Source organism: Enoplosus armatus, chromosome 7, assembly GCF_043641665.1.
Source record: "Enoplosus armatus isolate fEnoArm2 chromosome 7, fEnoArm2.hap1, whole genome shotgun sequence".
NCBI lineage: Eukaryota > Metazoa > Chordata > Actinopteri > Centrarchiformes > Enoplosidae > Enoplosus > Enoplosus armatus.
In genome coordinates, this window is record NC_092186.1 from 11,695,741 (window position 1) to 11,718,635 (window position 22,895).

The following is a 22,895-nucleotide window of genomic DNA, read 5'->3' on the forward strand; positions in this document are numbered from 1 at the left end:
ACTTGTTACTGTTTTTTTTATCATCATCAAAAATATAGTTTATAAGATATGATGCATATAGATTAAACTACCCTGCAGTATATAACACAGTTAAAATTAGCTCTGTCTCGACCAACTTAAACATTGAAGTACTGCCTCTATGTGAATGCATCAATAGTAATGATCCAATAATAACACTAACAGGAGCAATTCTGTATAATGAATACTTTTATTTTTGAAGTTTTAAGTGCACTTTGCTAATAATAACCCTGTTATTTCACTGAATTGCTATATTATATATAATTATATTATATAACAGTTATAACGATATGAGATATGTATTCATGTTTTATGTAAATATACATAAAAGTATTTATTTATTTTATGCATTAATTATATGTATTATGTGAGTTATATTAGTGTATTATCTTTCATTAGTTAAGTATTTATTTATTCATAAATCCTTCTTCACTTTCCATGATAATGTTCAAACCCTGTCTGCTGATGAAGGCTACAAGATGCTGCGAGATGCTGCAAGAAAGCTTCAGAAGAAATCTAGTAAGCTGACCTTGAGTTAAGAATGTTTTTGTCAAACTCTTACTCATTTATAAACATTTAAGCCTGCCTGTGAATGATTTATGAATGATTTATGATGTGTATAAATGGTTGATACATATTTTATGATACACTGTAAGGATTTATTCATGTATGTAGCATTATGTTTATATTATATTTTGATAATCTGGTAACTGTTTATACGACAGTTATGGATGTTTCATATGAGAAGTTATAGCCGTTGACAAATACATTAAGAAACAATTGAAAATGTCCATATATGTGCTTACAACTACATTATAGTGTGTTATAAACCATTTATTAACCGTGAATAGACAACAACTATTGAATACTTATAACTGGTGAATCACATGTGATGCTGAATGCCAATGTGGGCCTTTCCCAACTATATTCTGTGTTCACAGCCAGGTGGCTGAACTGTGCTGAAAGTCAGGCAACCATGTTAACTGCAATTGACGTAGTAAACCCTGAGAGGGCAGTCTTTACCCATTAAGTCAACTTAGACTTTTTTTCTGTAGCCTCACCCACACATCCATAAGATCGTTTTACTGCAGATGCACTACAACTCCAGAGCAGAGAGTCTTTTTTGTATTAAATATTAAAGAATGAAATATTTAAAAAGCTCCAGGAAGACGAGGCAAGGATGGTGAAGGAGTGCAGACTGTGACAATAGTTGCATTAATTTAATGTACTAATTTCATAGTCTGCGATTTTCACATAACCTTTCTTCCTCATGTGGCATTCATATGCAATACTGTGTACTTAATTTTTGTAAAGCCAGTACAGTGACTTCCCCTGCTGGATGCTGTGTATCATCGCCACTAGAACTCTATTAACTCTCCCTTTTCATTTAGAGAGGATTTTCATTATTCGAGCCATTACAGTTTTCATTATGTGTCCCTTTGTATTTTCCCAAACGCCTGCACCATGCCCCAGAGAAAGGAAACAGATTACCTCTAATGTTGCTATCAGAAATTCATTGAATAGGACCTGTTGTAGCTTTGTTTTGGCCAAGTTTTGAATCCAGACTGCACTGGTAACAGTTTATGTTCTAACACCAGACTGAGGCCGTGAGAGTAAATGGGTCAGAGTGAGAGAAAATAGCATGAGGTGGGAAACATGGGTGTGTTGCCTTGACCACAGTTGCGTAGCTCCTTCCCTCTTATTGTTTGATATGTTTAGGAATGACCAAGCAATTTCAACCTCTGCTTTCTGTGCCTTTAATTAAAAAAAACGCACACACACACACACACAAATTCATGCACACCAGTACCACCACACTCAAGAGTTAGCAACATGTGCCCCGGAGGCTCTCATCTGTTCCTGCTTAACTCTTACGTCTGCTTCACTGGATCAGTTGATTGAGGCCAAAATTGTTCTGGATATTGAGTAATTGAAGATTAGTAGATAACAGGAAAATCACTCATCCCTTAGAGTAAAATGATCATTCCACTCCCCCCTCTCTCTTTCCCCCCTACTCTCTTTTTCCTGCCTGTAGACATACCTTTCAAGATAAGAGCAATAAATTGGCAATTTGACCAGATTTTCATGGATGTGAGAGCAGAACCCACAAATCTTATTTATGCAGATTTCTCTGTAAGATATTCTGTGGCTTCTCCACAGTAAATAGAAGTGCCTACTTTCATATCATTTGGTCATAATTGAAAAGAAAGATACACACTGCCTTATACAAAGCAGCAAATAGCACCAATAAATAGTGCAAAAATAGTAAATACAATACCCTGGATTGGACAACATATGCAATGTAATGCAGTATAGAAGCACACAGATTTGCATACATTCAATACAGTAGCCATTGAAACAGCTAACATCCTCAAATTAAAACAGACAGACCAATAAATAATCAACAACAACAACAAATTAAGTAGAAAATGCTGAAGGGATCACCATAGAAACTTTAAAATGTTCAAATCCCAGGTGCACTTTCTTTGGCTTTGAAGCGTTTCGCGTGGAAGATGAATTGTTTCAATAAAATATCCATCATCATCAAAGAGCACTTTTGCAAGGAACGTGGTCTTTACTAAACAATGAAAGGAGCAGTAAAATTACACTGTAATGAAATCAATTTTCTCTGTTTCATGTTTACTATTAAGCCACAAGTCTCAGGTGTACTGCGAACAGATCACATCACAAACATTTGTTTGTCTCAGCACTGTTTTTTCTCCCTCCTGTTTCACCCTCTGCTCTTCATTGTCGGCAGCATCGAAACTGTAGAAATTAGTCTCCATCCATTAATAGCTGACCAGATCTGCTTGGTTTCATCTGCACCACACAACTGATGGGAATCTTATTTCCAACATCCTGCAACAAATTTCCGGAGGCTTGCAACATGAGGTATCAGTAACATACAACACAGCTACAAATCATCTGCAGGTTGAAACTTGAGATGGACCTCTGCCCTTCCTACATTCTGCCCAATAGCATATTAATAAGGCATAACCAAGGCCCTGGTAATGCACCAGCTGTGTGAAAGAACTACTCCATCATGCTGAAATAATAAAGAGACAGGAGGTTGACCTTGAGTCAGATGCTGGTAAGCATGGTATTCATTATTAACATTCTTTTAACATGTATTGATCAGAACATCATGATCTGAAACTGCACTGAGGCTAGTTTGAAGCACTAGTTCGATATCGTCGACATTCTGCCTTTTTGCTTTCTTGCTGAGAGTTAGATGAGAAGATCGCTGACACTTTTGTGTAGTGCGGTAAATATGGCGCTAGAGCCAACAGCAGTTAGCTTAGCTTAGCATAAAGACCTGAAATATGGGAAACAGCTAACCTGGCTTTTCAGACTTAAAAAAAAAATCAATCAGCACCTCTAAAGCTCACTAATTAACATGTTATACCAGTTATTCACAAACTTCCTCTGCAGGGCCTTTTGTAGATAAAAAGATTCAAGCCCCCCTCCACCAACATGTACCCCCATAACCACGCTCTCAGACACATCATTTGCTTATAAAATTCTATAGAATTTATTTGAAACATTTTCTGATTAAGCCTACAGAACTGCAACTTAAGTGTGTGACAGCTTACAGAAAAAAATAAATAGGAACAAGTCACTTTTAGAGTGGAAGCATTGAAAGTGGCACTTACAGAGGAATGATGCATCATTTATATTTAGCCTAACCGCGCCCCCGTCATAGTTCCAGGCCCCCCCTATGGGGCACATCCCCCAGTTTGGGAATCACTGCATTATACCTTTTTTGTTGAATCTGGACAAAAAGTGTGAATGACAATGTACTGTTTTTCAGGGGGTTATGTGCCAGACAAATTCTTGGCTTGGAGCAGTTCCCATCCAACCTAACATGGACACATGTTATATGCAATTGTTTTCTAGTCAGTGATGGGAAAAGGTCATGTTCTTTTCCGATTAATAAATGTCTACTGACACTATATCTTGAGTCCATACTCATAAAAGAAAAATACACAAACTTCACTAATTATGTGCATCGGAGTGTGTGAGAATTGAACATTGCAAGAAAGTATGTTCGTTTTTAAAGTGGAAGTTCAAAATGAAAGCTCATAAAAGTCATTAACTTTATGCATTAAACTTTTTTGCAAGAGTAACAGTCTTTAATCTTTTGAGTAAAATTGCCCTGCGAGGAAAACTTAACCGGCTACAGACGTTTTATGACTGTTGTGCCTTCGGCTTAAAGGATATTGGAAAAGTGATTTGTGGGGAACCTCTAGCAGACCTTAAAAACACATAATCTAAAAGATTTGTAGCCACCGTCAGAGAACATGGGAAATGCCAGGTCACTGCATGCAACATACAAAATGAAAAGCAACAAATAATAGAGCTGTGTCTTGCCATGGCCAACAAGTAGTCCCAACTTTGCTTCCACAGAGAAGGCACAATTTCCTCACACTGTGTTTTATGACTTTCCATCGCTTTTTGAATACCAGCGGCTGCCTCTCTGTTTCTCTGGGTCTCCCCTGTTTATTTTGGAGTGCTTATTTCACCCCAGAGCCCTGACAACGGGTCAGCTGCCACAGCCGAGGTGGAGAGGAAACATGGAGAGAGCTGACCGCCTCTGAAATATTTATGGTTCTTTAGTGTTGTGATTGTATGAGTTTTGACAGCGATGGCACATTACTGTGACCCTTCCTCAAACAAAAGGCCTGATGTGTTGCTATCTGTTGTGACTTGTAGAGGTGAGACAAAGTGCATATCTTTTCACCATACATAACTTCTCCAAGCTTTGCTTTTCCCCCCTCTCTCCTCTCTGTGTATAAAATATATATCAGTATGTTTTAGTATTGATCCTCATCCCTTTCAGTGTGTTTTTTCTTTTCTTCTTTTATCCTTTTTGACTATTTTCTCCAATATTATTTTCTTGAAATCTCTTCACAGCAAAGTGTGCTTGCCCTCTCTCCTCTCTCTGCCTTCTCTTCCCACTCAATATCCCATCTCATTTCCTCTACCTTGTCATCTCTGCACCACAGTCATAATGGCAGATTGATGGCTGCCTCTGCAGTGCCTCTCAATAATAATAAAGTCACCCAGATTGGTCCCAACTAATTTACAACAACCTGATCAAGCCTGTTTACCCACTGACTGTAAATTATTTCATGTTTAGACTGTTTAAATCAAGTAAGTAATCAGAACTTAAATGGACTTTTAGAGTATTAATTACAATGTCATCTTCAGACAGTGCAGTGCTACATACTAACCAAGTGCCAACAGACCTCTGCACAAACAGTGGAAAATGGAATAAGTTGCATAAACATGAGTAAATATAGAATTGAGTTAGCTTGTTTCACGTACAAGAGATGAACAAACAGCCATCATTTATGAAAGCAGACTTGTTGTTGCTCTCATTCAAATCCAAACAAAGCTTTGTTATTCAAACCTTTTAGTTTTACTGTTTACACGTCATGCTGAGAAGAGGAACAATTCAAAATTGAGCTCGCTGCCTTGATGTTTTGTATGAATACTGGAGCAGAGTCTCACACCAGGGATTGTCAGTGTAGGTCATTCTCTGTATTTTCATTTGATCCAGATTCTCCCTGTAAAGGCTGCACAAGGCATTGCCAGTCTTGGTGGTATTTCTTTAGTTTTTTAATAACTTTATCACACAGCTTATTCTTAGTCTTATCTAGTGTGCACATTATAATCAACATTTCACAAGTTAAGATATAAAATGAAGAGAAGAAAACACGGTACCTCGGTCAAGTAATTCAACTACTGTCATTTTTCTTCTCTACGATACTTATAAACAGTACTTTGTTTCAATTAAGCATTAGATTGTCAGATCAAACTTGCTTTTTGATGTCCTAGAGTTGATGGAGACCTATATAACAGATTGTGATAATAATGTTCTTTATTCAAAATGTAAACCTCCAACTTTTAATCAAAATGAAGGGACATTATATGTGAAGATTGTTGAGATAAGATTTACTCATTTCATACAGCATATCAAATATATTAGCTGAGTTTGGTAAAGTTGGAGTTTGAGCTATTAGCATCACACAAGTTTGCAACTTACTGTTTTAGCATTTCAAGTTGTTCAAGATTGTTTTTACAGTCATTTACAAATGATAGCGCAATAGTGCACTGCAAATGAACATCTTAAACTTATGTTCTTAATTGCTCAAACAGAAAGTATCAGTTCAATATCCCCCTTGTATTAAAAGATATTTAAAATTGATTTGTTTATTATTAATTAATTTGTCATCATCTCAAAGCTGGAGATGTGAGAAGACTTATTAGATGGCTGAGTCGTCAGAAGTGTGAAGTCACTGGGTGTGATCACATGAACCCTGCACGCAGTCAGTGTGTCTTTGTTTGCGGCTTGGTGAACCATGTGATTACTTTGGTGGGATAGAAAATGGTCCCACTGGAGACTGAGGCATCTTTATTTTGCATTCATAGTTCTGCTGAATTGGAAGTTAGCAGACAAAAGCTCTTGCTGTGACGAGTTCATCTAACTTCTCTTAAAGCTACCAACACACACACCATTCTCCTCTCCTGCTTTCTTACTGTACCTCAGGGAGGAGGACAACTGTGCTGCCCTTCCCCGTTTCCCCATGTTGCTGAAAGATTAAAAAGTGCATTCTCCATCAAAGGTTGTAGTTTTCCAGCTAAGCTTTCTCGCTCTCTCGTGGCAGCTCCTCTCCTTTTTATCTGGCTCAGGTCTACTGCCTGCCTTCTCTGACAGACCGAGTGGGATGAAAGGAAACAGATGAACAAAACAAATATTTATTTATATATTTATTGTCAGCACACAAACTTTGACAGGAGATGGCATGGCATAAGTTCTTTTGTTGAACATGGCTCAAAGATTCTCAGTCCTGAATCATTTCTATGCAAAGTAGCTGGAAACAGAATAATAAAGCTAATCTGGGGATTTAAAAAAAAAACTTTTGGAGCGCTTTTTAATATTAGAATAGAGTACAGTCAGCAGTAGCTACAGTACGTACACTGAGAGTTATTGTGGAAGTCCTCCCTGCCTTCCTTTATCTATCCAGTGTTACTAACGCTGCACTGGTTTCCCCAAATGTCTCCTATTTTTGGCAGTGACATTCAAGAAAAGCAGAAATACAACCATGTCAAAATACTCCCTCACAAGTAAAAGTCCTGCATTCAAAATCTTATTGAGTGAAAGTACAGAAGTATCATTAAAAGAAATGTATTTAATCTTGCAATAACTGATTTTTTGGCCACTTGGGGGCAGCCGAAACAAACTGTAAAACTCAACACTAACATACCTTTTAAGTTAATATGATGAACTTGTTGCAAACAATTTACACATCTGGCAGAAAAGGTTAAGTTATCATTAATTAACAATACCCAAACTGTAACGTTTGGCAAGAAAATCAAAACAGTGAGCTGAAAAGCACTACAAAGCCGAGGAGAACTGCTGAGTCAGGTGATCGTTTTTTGTGGGTTCATCATTACAAGTGACCCCTTTCACATACAAGTAGGCATGTGATTCATCACTAATATGTAAATATTGATTACAGCCACTTAAAGTAAAATGACATGTAGGCATAATTTTATTGTTGTAGCAGGTTGACGTGCTTAACTGGATAAAAAAGCATTGTATTTTATAAGATGATCACATGTTTTGTATGTAAAATTTGAATCTGCAAAGTAGCTATACCTCTCAAACAAATGTGGTGGGTAAAAAGTTAAATATTTCTTAAATGTGGAGTAGTGGAGGATAATGCAACATGACATGGAAATACAAGTAATGTAAACAAAACTATGTAGCCTAACTTTTGAAAGAAGAAATAACACACTCGGATTTACCAATAATACATAACTGTCACTTGTAGCAAAAGTTAAGCAGTATCACTTAAAGTACAGTACTTGAGTATAGATAGTCAGTTTCCAACACTGATTCCGGGGGGAGTAACAGTAACAGTGCAGGGCAACAGCAGGGACAACGCAATAAAAGGTGTCAGTTCTCACACACACATGCAGACTCGTCAGTTTACACACAGACAGGAAACTCCTCATGATTGTTTTCTAAACCCCTCAGAAAACCGTGGACACATTTCAGTGTGTGTTTGTCTCTTAAAGATGTCTTGTCCTCTGTACCTGCGCTGGCTGCATGTTATGAAAAGACAGAACATGTAGATTTTGGTTCTGATAGACACACGGGCAGGATGGTTTGTATGTGAGAGTAATAGAGGGACAGAAATCAAGCGTGTCAGGACAACTCATCATTATTCGATGAAACTGTTTCTGCCTGAATAATGGTACTGCTGTCAGAGCAGCGTCCTCTGTTGTAACCACAGTCGGCTTGTACAAAGACTTTCAGCGTGTCTCCTCTGGACAAAGGAAACTTTCTTTTTAAGTTTTAATTGTGGAGGCTACAAAGTCACAGGCAGCAGGGGATGATAAGGTAAACGGGATGAATAATGTTAATAAGTATTACAGTGCTGGTGCAGGCACATTTTGGCTGAGTAAAGGAAGATAAGACAAAAACAAAACAGCAAACAACAAGCATACCAAAACAGTGTCCTACAATAATATCAAAGTCAGACAAGAGTAGGCCATATTATGAACTCCACAAAACAACAGTGGATTTAAAAAAGGAACTTCTATGCCAAGAGAAAGCCTTTTAGTTATTATTTCCAACACCCAAAATCACCACTGACATTAAAGAAAGTGATTATTTTAAGACCATGATCATGTAATGTACATGAATATCATCCAAAAATATGCTTTTGGATTCAATCTTAAATAAGATAACTTTAGGCTAAATCACATTGAGTAATAGCAGGGGACTTTTCTTTTGCATATTTCTCCCAAATCATAAGTTAAGTCATCTGATTTGTCAGCGCTGATTAGCAGATTGTGTCAGAAAGGCTGTCAGATTGCTGGCAGTAGATTTATTAAGATGGTAAAGAGAGTGAGCTACACACACGAGCCCTCGAGCCTATGGGAGTCATCATTTCAGCAATTCATTATTCATGAATCAAATCTTAAAAGTGGCATTGGCTCCTCAGCAATTGCATGGGGAGGTCGAGTAGATTTTAACTCCTTTAACACATATAACACAGCGCCAGCATTATCCAGCGACTGTGCTTATTTTGACATGAAGTCCTCTACAGGCCATTTAAATTCCTATTTGTGGTCAGTGTGAGGATGTAGAGTGTCACTTAAAAACACCAACACCCATTTCAAACTCAAACCCAGAAGTGTAACAGAGCAACACTTTGGCTGGAGGGCTTGCTGAGATTTAATGAGACTAAATTATTCCTCTGTTGTGTTAATTTAGGCTCAATGAGATGACGCGAACGCAGAAAGACCTTACACTCAGGGATGGAAACCGTTTTCAAGTTATTGTATGTGATTACATTAAATTGGGCTTTCAGGAATTTGTAATTAAAAACAAACTGCTCTAACTTAAGTTTGTCCTATCAAATATTTATGTCAAATTATATGACACCAAATAATGAGACTGGATGCAAATGGACACATTTCTCACCCTGCTGACTGACTGATGGTGATTTACTGTGTCATCGTCCTCTGAAGCTACCTCACACTTACTTGAGAGAAATGATATGTTTATAATTTATTAAACACATGACAAGACAACAGGCATTGAGTCAATACAATGAAACTAGCATCTTACATGAGACCATTGCTTGTGTTTGATCAAAATGTATCATCACCTGCAGTGAGTCTCCTTTCAGATTTGCTTTCCATATCGCTTAACCACAAATTAAACTACTCTCATTCATCTGGAATCTGCTTTGAATCGGCCTTGTGATTTTATTTGAACGTCAGCACAGTAAGTGTAACCTCTCAGGTCTGTTGTTTTGTCCTTGAAGTATAAACTCTCATGGTATAAAGTTTACCCAAGAACAGCGGCTCTCTTTCTGGTGTGCGCCCCTGGTGCAGCTGAACCTCAGCCGTGTCTAACAAGATGACACATTTCAATACTCATTTTGCCACCATGACATTTCGTCGACACTCAGTAAGCAAGTTTCTGCCGCAATGAGTCGCTTGACTTTGATATTGATGGGTTTTTCAGGGATTTGGAGGCTCGAAATGAAAGCCAATTAGTCATTAATCAATTCCATTCCAGTCGCTGCATAATTCTGCTTCAGGTTTTGGCACTAACAGGCTTCAGGAGTCTCTTGTGGGTGACAGCGGGGAGCAGTGCTGGAGATGCTGTAGCAGCTCACACAGCCGCTAGAAGACAAACGCAGTGGTCCTCCTCCCGCCTCACGAAAGCTGAAAGAGTGCGGCTGAAGGAACAGGAACTATTTGTTTAATAAACCGATGAATGGGACTTTGCCCCGCGCTGGATCCTGAGCCTGGCTCTGTGCGAGGAAGCGGGGCGCAGACAGAAGCAGGCAGGAAGGACAGTCTTTGCTTTCAGTTAAAACCCGAGGTGGAAAAAAGACGCAGCAATGACAGAGCAGCAGTCGTGAGCAGCGGCTGAATAGATCAACTATTGTGGGGACGGAAGATTGATAACACAACTGGGCGAGCCACGAGAGCGGCAGATGTAATTTCCAAACGTTGCGGCTGGTTCGGTGCCAGTGGTGTGTTGGATGGGTTGAACTGCGTTCTCCTTTTCATCATCCACTGCTTCCAGCGTTGCCAGATTACTTGGAGGATCTCGGACGGCTGTTTTTGAGGGAGTACTGCTGCAGAGACTAACGGGGAATGCCATGTGTCGTTGCGCGACATAGAAGCTCTTTGTGGGCTGTTTTGCACCGGGGACAGGTGGTGCCGTGTGTGTGTGTGTTGAAACTAGCAGGGGGGCACGGACACACAACCCCTGAGACAGTTGTCTTAGGGATGTCAGGGCGGCGTACGGGATCAGTTTTTGCCAGAGACAGGTGCGACAGGGAGGAGTAGTTTACAAAGCCCTACACAGGATCTGGTAACGCACTAACGAGCCTCCTCTCTCCTCCGATCACTCTCGGATTTTTTTTTGTATCCAGCGGGACTCACAATCGACTCGTACTGTCGTTGTCTCGCCGGCACCTTCCCCCCGACAACCAGAGGTAAGTGACCCGAGCTGTCCGGGGTGCAGGTCTGTGGGTGGTGGTGGTGGTGGTGGTGCGCTCCGGGGGCACGGACCCTTGATGCTTTGGATAAATTGCATCGCCTCTGGTCAGACGGAGGAATTTAGGCCAATTGTGGGAATTGGTTAAAACGAACTCAATCAATACACAATAGCTGATCTGTAATCGTTCGCATCTCGGCTTTACAGTAGCTTTCATTGTATAATTCTCAATTTCATACTGCGTAGCTTGCAGCCAAGCACAAAACAAGCAGCTTTCAGCTGTCTGGAGCCCGAAGAGGCACTTCACCGTCCATCGATTGATTGGATATTGACAGATCGTGTGATTGAAAATGGCTGACAGTTATGTGTCGACCAAGATCATTTGTTACTGTACGTTATGATAACAGCTATAGTACTACAGTCATAACACCTCAGTGTCACTCACCCACCTTCATTAAACAGGTTTTCCTCGAGGAACTGTCTCATTTGAGAAATCTGTGACTTTCCTGGCTGCGTCAAGAGGAATTTTCCCCTTTTGACATTACAATTGATTTAAAGCTCATTTTCAAATCCAGTGAGTTGCAGAGCTGTGGAGGCAGAGGCTGCGTGTGTCTTCACCATGGGGTGGGTTAGAATGAGCCCCCCCCCCCTCTCTCTCGCTCTCTCTCGCTCTCTCTGTGTCTTTCTTACTGTGTGTTTGTGTGTGTTGTTGTTTGTATAGTGTGTGATTGTATGTTATCTGCTAGCGGCTGTGTATGTTCTACAGTCCTACCCGCTGGGCCCCTGGTGTCCACTACTCCTTCCTTCGGGCTCTGCCCTCCCTCCCTCCCCTCTCCCTCTGCAGTAGCTGCTGTCTTTACAGTACACTGTGCTAGTTGGCTGGATGGTGTCAGAATCACATTTTTAGCTTTTTTGTGCGAGGACCGCAAGCTCTCTATAGCTGGCTCCAGGTCTCCTAAAGTTTCGCAGTTTGGGGGGCTGCGTGTTTTTGTTGTGGCCCCTGTTTCAAATTCAAATGGCCTTTCAGCTGCCTTTTGTCCAACCCCGAGGTTTGTGGACTGGAAAGGGAGACAGAGAAGTAAGTGAAGTCCCCAAGGGTCAGAGCATTCCTATAATGAGCCCTAGTGTGTGTGAGAGGAGAGACGAGTAGGAGGAGAGAGACAGACACATCTAAAGAAAGTGAGACAGTGCTCCTTGTCCAGCGCGAGGGTAGACACAGCCAAGGGAATACCAGCACCTCCACTAACCTTTCCGTCACTCTGACTGTGTCAATCAGCCTTGGAGGACAAGAGCCTCTTTAATTCCTCTTCCTCTGGGCTGTCACCCACTCTGACAGCCGGGGCTCAGGGGTGCCGCCGCAGGTTACACATAGATCCTTCCCCCCTGCTGCTCAGATGCTACATCAGGGGGTGAAGCACCAGACTCAGACCTTATTTTTTCTTTACAGTAACAGCAGTGCCAACAAGTTAGACACAGTAGGTGGTGAAAGGGAAGAAGTTAAGATGAAACATGAAAGGAGAGATGATCATAAACTAGATATTGTCTAATCATCTGAGTGTTGCAGCTTCTTTGCCATGCCAGAGGAGGAGCGGTGCCCTTTTCTCTCATGTGCTGACACCCTCTTGTAGGGCCCATCGCGCCTCCAGTAATTACAAGAGAAGCGCTATCAGAGGGAATGAATTAACAGACAACAGAGGAAATACCTGTCTGATACGATCTCTGATCTTCTTAATGTACCGGATCTGGTTTTCATTTGCTCAGAAGTCAAGGACAAAACACTTTGTGAATGTTGTTGAGAACAGAATCATCAGCGGCTTTTGCTGGTGCTTCAAGTCATCTTTAGAAAGTTTTGAGGGAAAATCTGCCCAAAAATAAAACTTGTATTCCTTTCACCGAGTGCAGCACAGTGTTTTGAACAAGATCAGGGAACCAAAATGATCAAGAGACAGACCTTGGAGCTGCTGCAGTGACACACACTGCTCATTTTACAGTAACCATGAAATAGTAGCCCTTTGTCAAGATTCAACTCAATAGTTTCATGAAAGTTACTTTTGTTTTGATGACATTGAAGGATTTTATAATAAGCTTCCTCAAAAGAGTTTAATTTCTTTCCTAAGGCAAGGGAGAGGGGATAAATGTTTTCTCAGTCAGTATATAAATAACCAGACTGTAGGAAGCATTACTCCTGCCAAAAGAAATGACTCAGTAGGGGGCAAGATTGCACAGACATGTAAGGCAAACATAAGGAAAGCAAACGAAGGAGTAGTGTACCTGATGTTAGAGCTGATGTCCTTAACACTGAAAGTGATTAGTGGAGAAACCCCAACAGGGAAAAAGAAGCAGTAGTTCCAAGTAAAAGCCTTATATAGGAGCAGGATTTTGTGTCAATGGAGAACTCAGATAACAAGGCTAAATGTGTGCCCAGGAAACCAGGCGGGGGGTTTGTACCGTTCCAAGGTCCCAGTGCTGATGTCAGTTTTTGGCGATGTCTCCTCCGTCCCCAGTGCTTCTCCTCACAGCTTAACAAACTGCTTACTGGAGCTTGGCTAATCCTTGGCTAGCAGTGCCCAGTGATTTATTATAAAGTAAGTTAATTTGGGGAGATCTGCAACATCCCACTGTACACACATGCCCTTGACAGTTCCCCCGCTGTCTTTACCGTGAAGTCTGCGTCGCCAATTAGTTTGAGGAATTGTTTGTGTGTGTAGGTAATTAAGAAAAGAGAGAACGTCTGTCTATCAGAGAGGAATACAAGGGACGTTGTTCATCACATTGTGTCTGTTTGCCTTCCTGTTTTGTATGTGACTGTGTGTGTGTGTGCATGTGTGTGAGTCAGTCTGTCTGTGCCCTATACAAGTGTGATTCAGCACTGTCCAGCGTCAGTTGAATGGGTGCCCTGTTTGTGCCTCGTTTCTGACGCCAACAGCCGCTCTGCACCCCTTGCCTCGGAGCAAGTGTTGCGCCCTATGTGCTAAAATAACAGGTGCCTTTACACAGTGACTTAATCCCTCTTCCCCACCTCCCACCCGCTGCACCCTGCTGTGCTGTTGCGTCACCTGTGAGCCTGGGAGAAATAAAAATCATAGATTAGTCAGACAAAGCCTCATTTGCCAGACAAGTTCAGGCCAAAGTAAAGACACACAGATTTAATTTGTGAAGTTGTGCTTTTTTTCTACGTTCACAGAATCTGATTGCAGAACATATGTAGAAACCTGGATTTATTTTTAAAGCTAAAGTGGAGTGGGTGAGAGTGGGAATGTCACTGGGGTTAGCATCTAGGGTTCTCTTATCAGGGGTCTTCAATGCCCCTTGTGATCTAAGATATGGCCTCTTCACCATCCTGTGCCTTCACTTAAAGGGACAGCCCACCAATTTAGCACATGAAAGTCATTTTATGGGTCATGAGGAGTTCTACTCAGCCTGTGAAAACAGTTGTATAATGTCCTCTGTGGCTCTGGAGGGAGCGTTACAAACTGAAGGTGTGGAGTTCAAAAGAAGTGGGCATTTAAGAGGCAGGGGGATGTCAAATGAAAAATGCTATTGGGTTGCATTGTGGGAAATGTAGGATCCAATATTTCTTGAGATTGGCCCTTACTAGGGACTAAAAGTCAGGATATCTTGACCTCTGCTGCTACGATTTCGATAATTCTTAGTCTATCTCTTGTGAGTCCCCCAACAGCTGGAGTAGCTGTTTAAGTCCACTTTGCAGTCAGTGTTTTTAATGCACTGCTTTAAATGAGACTTAAGTTAAAGTCAGGTTCTTCTCTGCAAAAATGAGTCATAAGGGTAAGCATTTGATTCTAATTACATTTCAATATTGCACCAAATGCATGTGCATGAACACCTGTGTTTCCTTTCATCTCTCCTGAGCTTGTCCAGTCGGTCTTGTATTTCCCTGGGTTTAGGCCAAACCAAGGCGGATGTATTAGAAGTGTCCTCTGTGGGAACAGAGCTGTCGCCATCTACATCAGTCTTGTCTGAGACTGACAGACTGGTAAGAAATACTATTGAGCTGCAGAGTCTGGGGGCTTGTGTTAAACCTGGCACCACAGCCTCCTTTTCTTTTTTTTCTGTCATTCTTTCTCTTCAGCATTCCCCGCTGCTTGTTTTCCTTCGCACATTCTGCTGCCATACCTCTGCTCCGCTCATTACCTCTCTTCTCCTGTTACCCCCCCCCACACACACACACACCTCCTGTCCTTCACTTTCCTCTCCTCCACTTTCTTCCCCTCTCCCCCTCTCCGTCTCCTCTGGACCTTGATGTCAAGGCCTCTCAGGCAGTGTGGTCTCTGTCTGCAGGCTGTCAGGGCAGGGACACTGCCCACTGGGACCCTGAATGGGACAAATTGACCGTAACAATGTTCCCACTTAGCATGTGGAGCTGGGAGAAAGAGAAGGTGAAAAGGAGGGCCTGATGATTGAGGGGCAGGCCAGCTACACTGAGGGAGGGAGAGAAAGAGAGAGGGGGGGGGGGGGGGGGGCAGCAGGACAGCTCTTTGAAATGTATGAATTTAAGACTTATATTAAATCACACATCTCGCCTTTTTAAATCCTCTCTTCACATCGCCTCTCCCTCTTGTTCGCAGACATACACATATGCGGCTTTTCTTGTTGTTATTTGCCCAAGGCTAGTGCTGGGGTTGCCATAGCAGCAGGATAAACATGCTTGCCTGTGACCCTGCGAGCCCTCACATACACTCACACTCGCACACGCACACACACACACACACACACACATACACAACACACCTCATTCTCAAGGCCCAGATGCCTTCCAGGGGGGTTCGTCAAGCCTGGCAGTCTGATCTGCACTAAGGTGCTACTGCTGCCTGACAAAGGGTCAAGGATCATCCAGCCCCCCATTAAAATGCAATAAGGGCTATAGCCCAATGGGACCACCTCCGCCATTTAATCACACACCGCTGCTCCCTCATCATCTGCTCTCTCCCTTTTATCTTTTAATCACTTGTTTTTCCAGTCCTGTCTTCCTTTCACTCTCATCTCTCCGTCTGCTTCACGGCTTTTATACATCCAGTGCAATGCCAAGGCAGCCAGAATAGATGAGAGAGTTCAAAGAAGGAAGCCCGATATAGTCAATAATAAGCGCTCTTTCATTTTTCTTAAAAAAAAAAATCTCTCTTATGGTTGCTCATCGGCAGCCACAGGCTAGTCTCTCCTCGGAGTTTGTAAAGTCTATGATTTCAATATTTTTTTTGTCTATGCCCTTTAACTGTGACAGAATGTCTTGGAGAAGTTGGAGCGATTTCATGTTGTGTAAGCCTGAGGTGGCGCAGTATGACAGGAACAAAGGATGCAGCTGCTATCACCAAAGGCCAAGTGGCTGTTGAATAAAGATGCTTCCCGTTGGTAAAACTGGCATTCCATGTAGGCTTATTGTACCTCCACAGGGGGAGTGTGTTCTTGCGTGTGTGTCTTTCCTATGTTTGAATAAGGTAGACGCTGGGGATTCTTCCATTCTCTGCAGCAGTGAAAAGGAGACATTTTCATGAGTATAAACTCCATCCTGCTGGCAGCACACCATGAGTGATACAGTGGGAGACAGGATGAAAAGACAGGCCGACATGAGTGAGACGGACACCAACTTTTACTTCCTGGACACGATTGAACAGTGTGTGTGAGCTGAATGTTTTTCATGGACTGTTTGCTTGTTATTAAGCCTCTGCTCCCCCCCCACCTTCTCTCTCTCTCTCTCTCTCTCTCCCTCACACACACACACTTCGTCGTCTCTCTGTCTCTCGCTCTCTTATGATCTCGGTGTCAGCAGAGCCTCAGTTTGTTAACAAGAGAGGAGACTAATGAGGGGCCACGGTCAGGAAGGGAGAGGACAGGCCGGTCCCATATACCACCCGGAATACATGAATACACACTGGCACACTGAGGCGCACACTTGCATATTCCCAGACACACACAAACACACACATACACACACTCGCAGCTAAGTAACAAGCCACCACAAGCCCAAAGCCTGGAGCAGCATATTCAGCTGCAGCAGCCATACTGCAATTATATTATTTTCCTCCTCTGACATGATATAAATAGCAACACTTATTTCTATTATAGCATTCACAGACACACTTTGTACACCTCCTCGGTGTTATTTCCCATGCCAGGTTGCTATGATCACTCAGCAGATAACTAATAAGGCACAGTTTAACTACTGTATGGTGGGAGACATTGCACAGAGGATGCTGGTCACACACATCCTGATTCATTTCCCGCATCAGCACAGCGTGAATCTGAAGAAACCATGCCCTGTGGGGCAGACTGGTATTATCCTGCTGCTGTTTTATAGCTGATTCATTTCTTAGGGGAACTTCCAGCCCAAATGGCTCTATCCTGTAGTTTTATGGTCGCAGAGAAGCTGCAAAAATAAAATGAGAATGTTCTCATTGCCGTTGTTGCTGCAGCTGACAGAATTGTTTACTACTGTGGCTGCAGCTTCAGCTATTGTTGCTGTGGCCTCTGCTCGTCTTATTGGTGTTCTGGTTTTAGCTTTTCCGACTGTACTCTTTAAAAAAAAATCGAAATGTCTGCTCATTTTGCTGCCAAGCTAGCACTTGTTTTGTGCTTTGAGGTAATTAACAGCTTAACGCGTTCAGTGACCTGGGGGAGCCAGTCATGCTGAAAAAAACAAAAAGAAAACTCTGGCTCGCTGGCACTGGGCGCGGGGCAGTTGGCGAAGTGGAGGGACGGAGCAGAGACTGTGACCTGCTGTCTCTCTTCACTTGGTGATGGTGAAGTGGAGACAGAGAGCGGGTGAGGCAAGGAGGGGCGGCGGCATGTTGACAGGTGACGGGTGAAGTTGTAGGTAATGGGGAAAAGTATAGAGGGAACGAGCAGAGAGAAGGGAGGAGAGAGTGGAAAATAGTGGAAGAGTCTTGAGAGGATGCTTGTTCAGCCTCTGTTGCTGTTGGAAAGTGGGTCCTTGAACGTACTCTCCTAAATTAACGGCTCAGAAGCACCAATTAATGTACAGCCTCGCTGTGGGTCTCTGCTGTGCCGAATCAAAGAGGTCTTGCTGTGCAGTGCGTCTGCTCATCTCCTAAGCATGTGTGCATGCACTCACATACACACTCATGCCACCCCGCACAGAGGGGATTTTAGCCAAGAAACTGGAGCCAATGAGTGAGAGATGAGATGAAAGTGTCACATGGAGCTAAAAGCTGAAAGTCAAGGTTAAAGAACAAAAGAATGGTGATTTGGGCTTTGTTAATACGTCTAGAAGGGATGAAGGGAAGGTGAAGTTTGATGTACTGTGTGATGGTATGAGATGAAATAAGGAGTGGAGGAGGACGAGGAGGAAGAGGACAGAGTGTATTCTTTGAGGGCGGGAATCACAGAATCAGACCCGGGACCCATCTGGAGGCAACAGGTCCGGTGACAGCAGGCGGGTTCCCAATCCAAGTATCCCAGCCTTGGGTGACAGCCAGGAAGAGAGCCAGGGTCTCCCCTAGTCCAAGACCCCTGGAGACCCAGCCAGTCCACCAGCAATCTGTCCCCTGATACTAGGCACTTCAGTATGACAGAAAGGCATGTTTGTTATCGTGGGTTATGGATTATAATTGTTGAAATTGAAAGTGGTTGGTTGATTACATGGCATTAGCGCTTCTGTCAGAGATGAGTGGATTGTGTGAGGATGGTAGACGGTCTGTATACTGAGGAGTTATGTGGAAATGATAGAAAGGCTTTAAGCTTCTTCACAGCAAATCTGTTAATGCAGTACATTATGTCCCGGCCCGAACTCATTAACATTAATTTCACTTGATACAAGGAGCGGCAACAATAGCGGTTACAAACCAATAAGCCACAAAAAGCCAAAATAATTGATATCCTACACACATAACAGCTACTTCTAAAGCCTGTGTGCTGTTACAATAGAGCTGTTGATTGGCAAGTCCTCTATGCAGGATTTTCTGTGGTTGCTGTGCATTCAGAATACCATAGCTAGCGTGCTCACAGTAGCTCGCGGGTCATTCGTATTTGCATGTAAATGTTTTTCACCCCTTGGCTTGACTGGTGGGGCAATCAGAATGGCTCTCTGTCTGCATCACTAAGAGGGAGGCTGCAGTGACTGACTGTGACATTCAGAGCTCAGGCCAGGCTTCACCCTTTGCTTTCATTCGCTTGTTCGCTCACACGTTCGTTTCTGTGGGAAGGAGAAGGCAAAAGACAGGAAAGGGTGTTTTTTGTGTGTGTGTGTGTGTGTGTTGATGTGATATCTAGTCCGTAGATCCTTTAGTGTGTATTCACAGTCCCTTTCATAGCGGCTTGATTTGCTCTAAACGTGAGAATGAGACCATGTCATCCCAAATCCTCCCACCTCTTCATCCAGCCCTGGTGCCCCAGCTTGGCCACCTCTGTCATCCCATGGCGCCACTGAGATGGACACTTTGCGAGGCTTTTCTTGCTCGGACCAGCGTGACACACAGGCACACACACACCTCCCACATGGCGATGATGGATACATGTGCAAGCGCATATCTGCACGATGGAGGAGTGTTTGTGCTTGACTCGTGTAGCACATCCCAGGGTTTGGCAGTCTGTCAGACATTTATCAGCCTCTGTCATCAAATGAAACATGGTCCTTTAGGTCTCTGAGCTCGACTAGCTTGGTTTCTCTGGTTGCTGAGTGAGGCAGCCTGAAGGGACGTTAGGGGACAAGGATACTCTGGAGGGAATGAGCGTTTGGACATGGGCAAATTAGTGTGTGAGTGAATGAGAACATAAATGATCAAGATGTTTGCTTCCCCTACTGTAGGAATGTGTATTTATGCCATGAATATGTCCGTTTTAACTGGCATTATTTTAAACATGTCTGTTAAGGCAACCACAATCCTCCACTGCTCCATTTGTTGTCCATATTTGCTGTATTCTTCCCAACTCTGATGTAGGCGCATCGTGCGTCTTCGTCTGAGAATGTGAGTGTGTCTCTGCCAATGTGGGAAGCTCTGTGTGTACGTACAATCTAAATAAACACAAAAACTATTTAGAGTTTCCCTTTTCCAGTTTATGCTGGTGTGTTTTTGATGTGACAACACTTCAAATATTTTGCTAATCCTCTTGCTTGACATTTGAGCGCTCTGTTGTTTCCTCCCAATTATAGGACGTTACCGTATGGTTCGTCCGCTGCATGGTAAACGGAAACATTGATTTGTTGCTGTTATTATGTGCTCTTTGGTGTATTTGTGTGTCGGCTGCTCTTCTAAATATAGTATGAGAAACTGTGGCACCTGATGTACTTAAAATGTCTGCGTACTGGCCTTTTAATCACGGCAAAATGTTAAAGTGTTGGTTTGAGTTTGCTTGTTTCTGGGCTCACAGTGTATTGATTTTGACAGTAACCCCTCTCTCCACAATGTGACTCATGTGGCAACTAGTCTTTTTGACCCTGTCCTTACCTGGCGGCATCATCCCCGCTCTGCCATGACATGATGTTGTGCGCATCAACACGCAGCTCACTTGTTACCTGCTGTGGCTGCTCTAACCTTTTCAACAATTATCTGCTTGCTTCTTATAAATAGCCTTGCTTGTTCTGTCTGTTTCATTTCAAAACCAGCCACGCTCTCTCCCCTGGCTCTCTGCAGCAGCAGCAGCAGCAGTACAGGGAAACTCGATCCCACAGTCTAAACTGAAGTAATAAACAAGACAGAAAAGAGCCAGCTCTTGCAGGCCTGAGATATGTCATGCAACATGAAACATTAAGGATGCTGTGACGAGGGAAAAGCATCGACTGGGTTTTTCCATTTGCATGCATGTTGGAGAAGAATAGCAATAAAAGCCGTGTTGTTGCTGTAACAACAAGTAAACAGAGGCCAAAATAACCCAAAATCATCACAGAAACATGCAGTCAATGAATAAGCTTTCCGATCTGCCCCCTGCCTTCCCAGCATGCTCCTAACTCGTTATGGAGCAATTTTCTTTCTCCTCAATTTTTACGTTATTGATGACTCTCTGTGAGCGTCTTTTTAATTGTGTTAACCCTGAGGGGGCGAGCTGAGCGCTTAGTTACAGGAACACTGGTGAGCACTGTTCCTGCCAAATGTTAAAGATGGCAGTTATTCTTGAGTGAGGTTCTTAGTTGTTATCGCCTGCCTGCCGGACAGCGCCGCTCCTCTCTGGTGGGCAGCCTTTATTAATTTTTTTTCCCACTCTCTCTCTTTTCTCTATTTTTTTGGCTCGGGCCGCTTCACCTGGCATAGAGATCCTCTGTGCTGTCATCAGCACCATTAATGGCCACAACAAAGTAGCTTTGAAGCTCTGCAGGGCTAAGGCCGTAATAGGAGGACAGCTCTAGGCTCCCTCCATAAAGGAGGGAAAGCTCAGGGGCTCCACTGATTGCTCCTTAGTTCAGATTTCTGTCCCCTTTCATAAGATAAGGCTCTGAAAACATCAGGACCAATTACTCTGTCTGTCTCCTCGTCAACCCTTTTCTCACTGCCTCTCATCTCAGTTTTACCAGGGTGTGACATTAAAGGTGAAGTCGACAAGCGCGGCAACATGGATCATAACTCCACAGGATAAACGATGCTAAAGTGGTGAACATCGCTCTCTGGAGCTATTTTTAAGACAAAGGTGCTGGAAGCTTCGGTATTTATTGCTGTCTCTTCTGTTAATTGGATGCATTATGTTCATTTCCTTTGCCGCTTTTCAAATCTTAATCAGATGGTTAATTTACTGTCTTGCAGGCTTTAACCATCTGGCTCCAAACGTCTTCATCTACGTCTCTTCGTCTTCTGTGCGCGTGTCTCCATGGTTTCCTCGGCTTGTTTAGTAGTCAAGCAGGCAGGGCTTTGTGTGTCAAAGTGTGTGTGAGAAAGAGGTGGGTAGGCTAATATAACAGTGTCTTCTGCCTGGTCCGGCATTAATACAATGAGGCCAGTGAAAACGTGATGTTGATTATTTGTCTGGCGGGTCTGAGTCAGTCCACAGAAGAAAAGACCAAGCCGCTCATTAATATAATGACACTCTGCGGTTACAACAGCTAGCATGCTTCACACTCTTTATGTGACATGTGCACACACACACAGACACCTAATGTGCTGCCTCTGTAGACCCTCCACAGCCACCTCGCTCCTTATTTGTATATTTGCCACTTTCACAAAATTCACAAAAAGGAAAGAGGGGGAAGCTGATTGTGCCCTCTGCAGTCACTTCTCCTTGTGTTTTACGGGCCATTGGCTCAGCATTTCCTTGCCATTGTCAAGTTGGTTCCCCAGTGCTGATAAGAAGTAATTGCCAGTGTGGCAGTTGACTTGCTTCTTCCTTGAGAGTTGCCATCCAGGCTGAAGCAGGCTTTGAGACTCTTTTTGTTCCCCTGTAAAGTCTACATCAATATCTTTGTCTGGAAGGTGGGGAGATTTCGTTTGCATCTGATAATCCCTTTTCACTCCTGAAATTAGTTTCTCTCTCTTGAGGCTAACATGCAGAAGCAAAATTACAAATGAGCGAGGATTACAAATGTAAAAGTGTGAAACAGAACAGATAGGGAAAATGAGTGGAACATGTGTACGTGGGTGTGAATGTGCCTGAGAGTGTGTGTGTGTGTGTGTGTGTGTGTGTGTGTGCGTGTGTGTGTGTGTGTGTGTGTGTTTGTGGATGAGACCTCTCTGCCAGCAATCAAGGACTCTTGCTGGGATACTCAGCTGATTGAAATGAATAGATTCCTGGATAGTGGCTACAGGAGGAGGGGAGTGTGGAGTGGCAGCTGGAGGACACATCTTTTATCAGACACAAAACACACACACACACACACACACACACACACACACACACACGCATGGAGGCTGGCTCAGTGGCTCATTAATGCACCTTAGCACCA